Raw genomic sequence first — 6,339 nt, 5'->3', positions numbered from 1 at the left:
GTGCACACAAATGATTAAGATCGTGAAGTAAAATATGCAATCTTTAACCTTTAAGATGGCACATGGGAATGAAAAGTATATAAAAGTAAAAAAACAAAAGTAAAAGATGAGCCGCAAAACTCTAAAAAGCTCACAAAGGAATAAAATTATCGATTATCAAAAGACTAGAAATGATAGGGGAAGCATTCAAATATATCCTTGTCTATAAAATTGTTTTAAGGTGGAGGTAACAAAAAAGAAACATTTTTTTTTCTGAAACAATGCAAAAATCTCTTCCAGGACCAAAACACTATCATCTCTCTCAGTAGGTTGAGAAACCAAATAACAATCACAAAGACTGTTGTGTACCTGTAGAACACAGTATTAGTGAATTCATGTTTGCTTGGGCTTTTATCAAAGATACACCAATACTTACCCAAGACTTCAAAATGGAGCAACATTATTGAAAACATTTCATTGACCAAGTTTCAACGAAATACTGAGAGAATCAGATTTCAGTTCAAGAACAAACCATACGTTCACATAAGATTAAAAACATTAAATAGTATCATAGCTTACACAGCAATCCTATATTAGAAAAGAGAAAAAAGTAGATCATAGTCATTAAACTATTATCTCAGCAGATCAAGCAAGTTCCACTAGTTACGACAGCACAAAGAAAGAAACACAGCAAAGTTTACGAAATACGAGGAGACACTTCACGGACAAAGACAAACTTTTAGTTGAACCAGCTATGTAGAAGATGACAGCATCAGTGCAGTAACACCTCCCTGATACACAGCAAAACAGTTATCAGTAACAGCAGTTGATGCATGAAAGTAGTACAAAAGGATTATTATAAAATAAGATCTTACCTTTGTTTAGGCGAAGAATAGTCAACACTCTCCATGGAGGATAAGTCAGGTGAAGACAACAACATAAAGAAGCTCTAACCAATAGGCGGAAATGGGAAATATACGGGATTTAGGGTATAGTAAGTAACATATGTTGTGACAAGGATTTAACTTACAGAACTAAAGCATTCAGCTACAAAAGATTAAAGAACCAAAACCCTTCCATCTTTTCTTTGTAAAAAACAGAAAAGATGGTAAGGGACTTTGCCCTCACAAAGGGCGACTAAGAAATGAAAGCTGAAGAGGGAGAAACAAAGGAGAGCTAGGAGAGAGAAAGAGGACTGGAAAGAACGGTAGTAAGTAACTACTAACTTGTAAACAGTGGTCATCTAGAAGACTAGAAGAGTATATAAGATAAAAGAAGATGATAAGAAAAGAAAATTTGAGGGGGGATAAAGGACCAAAGGATTGATCTCTAAAGTGTATTTGTAAGATCAAGATTAGATACAACCTAAAGTATGTACTAAATCAAGAGGCCTAAATCCTTAATCAGATTAAATTAAGTTAACCATTCTGTGAAGAAATGATGCTGTGAACAATGTATATCATGAATTCAGGACTCATCTTGAATATTAACCAGTAACCTTTTTTCGAGCCAAATGTAATAAAGTATAGTCAACCAAGTCTATTCCATCATCAAACCACTCCCACCTATCACCATCATCTCTGCTGCCTCCATACCATGTTCCCTGCAGCTTCCATCCATGTCAACTAAGTCACCAACCAAAACCTTCTACCAAAAGAGCCTTACATATACACCCATTTACCCTTTTTCTACATTCAACCCTGATCAAATTTCCAAAATCTGGAGAATGTCAACCAACCACAGCCACTAATCATCATTACCAAGGGCACCACACCACTACTGAAAGCTACACAAACTGTACCAACCGGACTCATACAATAAATTTTATTCGACCACTCTATATACACAGGCGAAACTAACATCAACCCAACTTCATTAAATAAAAAAAGACTTATTTACAGTAACTATTAGCTCATTCGAGCCTCATTCATTCATCATCCAAGTTAAGATTGAGAATGCGACACAAAGTCTTAGTCGCAGAATCATCCTTAACAAGGAAATCTCTAGCAAAAGGGGAATCCTCCCCACGAGGGGAACAAGGCGCAGAGTTAGCAATTTTGCGCATTTCAATCTCAGGCAAATCAGAAACAGGAAGCTCAAGAGACACAGTCCTCTTAGGTCTAACAGAAAATTTTGGAATAGGCAAAGAACTCGGCGGTGGTGAATTTGAATAAGTTGGTCCAGCCCAAAGTTCAGAAAGTGAAAAACTACCATTAGGGTCAACAAAAATTCTGTCCTTTCTGCAACCTTTGTCTTTGATTGCAACCGGGGCACTGTTTGGTTCAACTTTGGTCTGTCTTTTGTTATCATGTTTTGATACCGGAGTTGTTTTCGGTATTTTTGACTTGTTATCGGGTGAAGGTGAGGTGGTTGATTTGAAAGGGGTTGGTAAAATACCATATCCAGTTTGAAAAGTTCTACAATTGATTCCCCTAAATTGTTTAGAAGGTGAAGAACCAAATCTAGCATGTTCTTGTGATTGGTTCCTATGCTGTGGCACAACAAGTGTTACCATTTTCAATAACAACAAAGTGAGAAACACAACTCAAAAGTATAGATCCAAGTTTAAGGTTTCAGAAATCAGAATTTAGTGACAAAACAATAACCTTATAAGGATAGGATAGGATGTTGTTACAGTGTTACTAACCCAAATTAAACAGTTAACACGTAGCTTCTAGAAAGTGGTTGATTAGATCAACCAGATCTACTCAGAAATAAAATGAAACCTGCGACAAAAAAACAAAATCTCCGAAAATTGATAAATAGAACAAGAAATAAATAATCAAAGTATGAAACATTTGAAAATGAAAAATAAGAAATCGAAGTAGTAGGTTTGTGTGAAAAAGTAAAAGAGTGAAAAATTACCGATACGTGAAGAGGACAGACAACGTTTGTGAGGTGGTTATTGTTTGAGGTTTGTGTGTTAACTGCTATGTTATAGAAAATGAAAATGAAAATGAAAAAGAAAAAGAGGAGAAGGTGAGGGTTGGAAGAAGGGATCTGAGAAAAGAGTGTGTGAGTGAAATAAATATATTGTAAAAATGTTTACGAAAATAGGTCTTCTTTTTAGGATATTTACGAACGTGACCGAGTAACGGGCGCATCGTGACGTGAGTGAGTTCATGACTTTATCACCATTTTGCCCTTAATGACAGCCGTAAAATATCTAATACTTATACTACCTTTGTTTTTTATTTATTGTTTTATTGACTGGACTAGAGATCTGACATTGTTTGCAACGGGAAAATAAATAAATTATGGGTTGAGAACGTTTTAATGGAAGAGATACAAAAAAATATATATTCTATAAACCTTCTTTCAACTATTCATGATTGTCTTTACTTATCGGGTCTCCGGATTTTAACTTTGTAAACATGAAAGTAAAGATGTAAATACAAGTTGATCATCTTTTCTTTAAAATAAAAAGAATAATGCTACTTCTACCGAAATATGTTATCACGAATACATTGCGAACCAACATGATTGACCACTAGAACCACTATCATCCTGTTTTCCACAAATTATGGATGTTAACGACGTCGTCAATTTTGCAAACACACATGTCGTGATGATTTTGCTATACACATATTCGCTGTAAATAGCATGGCTAAAATAAAAAATATATCAAGTTTGGATCATTCATCAAATAATGTTTGCAACATCTTGGACTTACAGGTACTATTTTATTGTTGGAATCTTTAACATCCAAATAGAGTTGATGATATTATGTGATAGTCTTAAGTGTTACACTTATAACAAAGTATGATAAAATTAGATTAAGTGTAGTCTTGTTAATTTGATGACACTATGAGAACTGAACTTTTGATGTCATTGTACAAACAGTAGGGTTTTACTCATTACATTTTTTATGTTATAGTATTAACTTCACCAAAAAAAAACATTATCATGACCTCACCATTGAATTTTGGCTTAATTGCACTTTTGGACTCCTATCTTTTCAAAAGTTGCGGTTATGGACCCCTAACTAATTTAAATACAAAAGAGTCCCCTATGTTTTGATTCTTTGGCAGTTTTGGACCCCCAAGGCAAAAACAAAAAAAAATTATTTGACATGTGGCACCTCACTTAGGGTGCCACGTCAGCGTTGACCGAGTCAACAATGGACTGGGGGTCCAAAACTGCCAAAGAATCAAAACATAGGGGGCTGTTTTGTATTTAAATTAGTTAGAGGTCCATAACCAAAATTTTTGGAAAGATAGGGGTCCAAAAGTGCAATTAAGCCTTGAATTTTCCATATATGATTACATTGAATATTCTTGTCATTAGTAATTTTCTCTTCAAAAAAATTTTAGTAATTTTATTTGGTTATTGATTGTTTTTGACATATTATTTGGTCAATGACTGTTATTTTCATAATATTTTAATTATTAAAATAACACTTATAAAATCGTATTTAACAATTAAATAAACTATACCATAATTCATGTTACTTCCCCGATTTAGAAAGGACATAGATATTAATCGTTATGTTTTTCCTTCCTTCTCCGTCTTCGATCGTTTGAGTTCGTCTTCGATTCATTTCATCTACATAGTTGTATAGTTTGCAAATCTTAATTGGTTTGCAGTTCTCTTCGTAATTCTCCTTGGTTTCCTAGTTTGCAGTTCTCATTCGTTTTTCTAATTCGTGGTTCTCTATTCGTATTTGCACATCTTCGAAACTATCGATGTGAAATTTCATTCAATATTGATGTTTACTTCATTAGAATTTCATTTGTAAGGTTGTTTTAATAGTTTTAAGTGTTCTATGATGGTTAGTTTATGTAATTATTTTAATAGTTGTAGTGGTCTCCCATGGTTCCTTTGTTACTATTAATTTAATGGTTGGTTTGAATCAATTATAACTTTGTTTATATCTTTTAGCATTTTTAGGGTTTGATTCAATTATTTTGATGTTGGTCTGTACAAATCATTAAAGACTCAAATAATTAGGCTAATATTTCATCGTAGTAGTAAATTTGTGAATTTCGCCTATGAACTGGTATGTAAATGCTGAAGTTTATAAGATGAATTAGATGTGGCATTTCATCATAACAAACAACATTTCCCCTAATTGTTACCGTTAAACCAAACAACATAACAATTGTCAAAGCTCATGACAATATTGTAATAAAGTAAAACTCCTGTAAAATTTCATCTTTAGTTTATCCTAGTTTTTGTGAGAAAAATATGTCATATTCTTTAAATCTTAAATTTGTTTAAGTTAAAGACAATATAACTCATTTCCACGGGTATTCATTTTTGGCATCAAACCACTTGAAGTGGTTTCTAATGTTTCTCTCTTCAAATTGATGACAAAAATAAACTTAGAAAAAAGACGAATATGACAGAAATAAACATGATTTCTTCATCAAATTAGGAAGACGGGTATTGTGATTACTGTAACATGTCATAACGAAAAAAAATTGTGTTCTTAATTTTTGTCAATTCAGCCATAAACAATGATAATTCTATTCTACAAAAAAAAAAAAAAAAATGGAATAGTGGGTCGAATGTTAAGTGTACGTAGTTTATTTAGTGACAAGAAGTCCATCATAGACAAAGCAATTGACACAAACAAAACATGATTTGACTACCGGAAAACTTAGTTGAAGTTTTCGAAAATTTGTTCAATTATGGAAAAAAATTATATACCAAAAATGTTTGGTGGGGGTGAAGCCAAAAGGGTAAAATTGATATATTTTATGTTTTGTTGGGGGTAAAGTACTAATTGTAGGGGTACGGAATATGATTTGTTGATTGAGTTCGTGCAATTTTTTCAAACCCATTATGAACTAAAATGATCAAAATATAACGACATAAACCATCAAGAAGCCCAATTCTTCCTGGTTTTGTACCCCTTTCTCGCATTGTAGCTCACCTAGTTAAAGATGTGGGATACTTTTTCTTCATGTTATTGTTGATATTAGAAAAGTTGATTTGCGTCATATCTAAGAGGCAATATTGATATTTAAGTTTGAAAAACCTGAAGTTTATGATAAAAAATTAGCCCCAGTTTGTTTGGTGATAGAGACTTCACCTTCTCTTTAAGTTCTCTTTCTTCTTCACTCATTAAGGAGGGGTGGTTTTAGGTCATATTTTAACCTAGAATCACCCATCTACATCATTTTCCCCTTTCTTTTAATCTAAATATGTGGTTTCAATATATATCAAGTTTTTTTTTTTGTGTTATTTCATGATTTCGTCATTTGAATGCGATGTTGTGTTGTTCGTCGTCTTGTGCAACATTGCTTGATTTTTCGTCTTATCACAGTGTCATTTGGTTCCTATTGAAAATCGACTTTAATCAATTACAGATCTAATCAATAATTTGGGAGTCAATATTGTATATCCGAAAACATA

The 6,339-nt window shown here is 33.0% G+C and overlaps 1 long non-coding RNA gene across 1 annotated transcript; it reads right to left on the bottom strand.

The window, feature by feature from the left end:
• Positions 1–429: 429 nt before the first annotated feature.
• Positions 430–2,999, bottom strand: LOC25499136 (uncharacterized). Its single transcript, XR_003006897.2, has 3 exons — positions 2,845–2,999; positions 855–2,705; positions 430–770 (listed from the first exon to the last, which is right to left on the bottom strand). It is a non-coding gene; the product is annotated as an uncharacterized lncRNA (long non-coding RNA).
• Between the last annotated feature and the right edge of the window lie 3,340 nt (positions 3,000–6,339).

The sequence above is a fragment of the Medicago truncatula genome, chromosome 7 (genome assembly GCF_003473485.1).
Source record: "Medicago truncatula cultivar Jemalong A17 chromosome 7, MtrunA17r5.0-ANR, whole genome shotgun sequence".
Taxonomy (NCBI): domain Eukaryota; kingdom Viridiplantae; phylum Streptophyta; class Magnoliopsida; order Fabales; family Fabaceae; genus Medicago; species Medicago truncatula.
The sequence above is the reverse complement of the archived record's forward strand: the minus strand, read 5'-3'. Positions and strand labels throughout refer to the sequence as shown.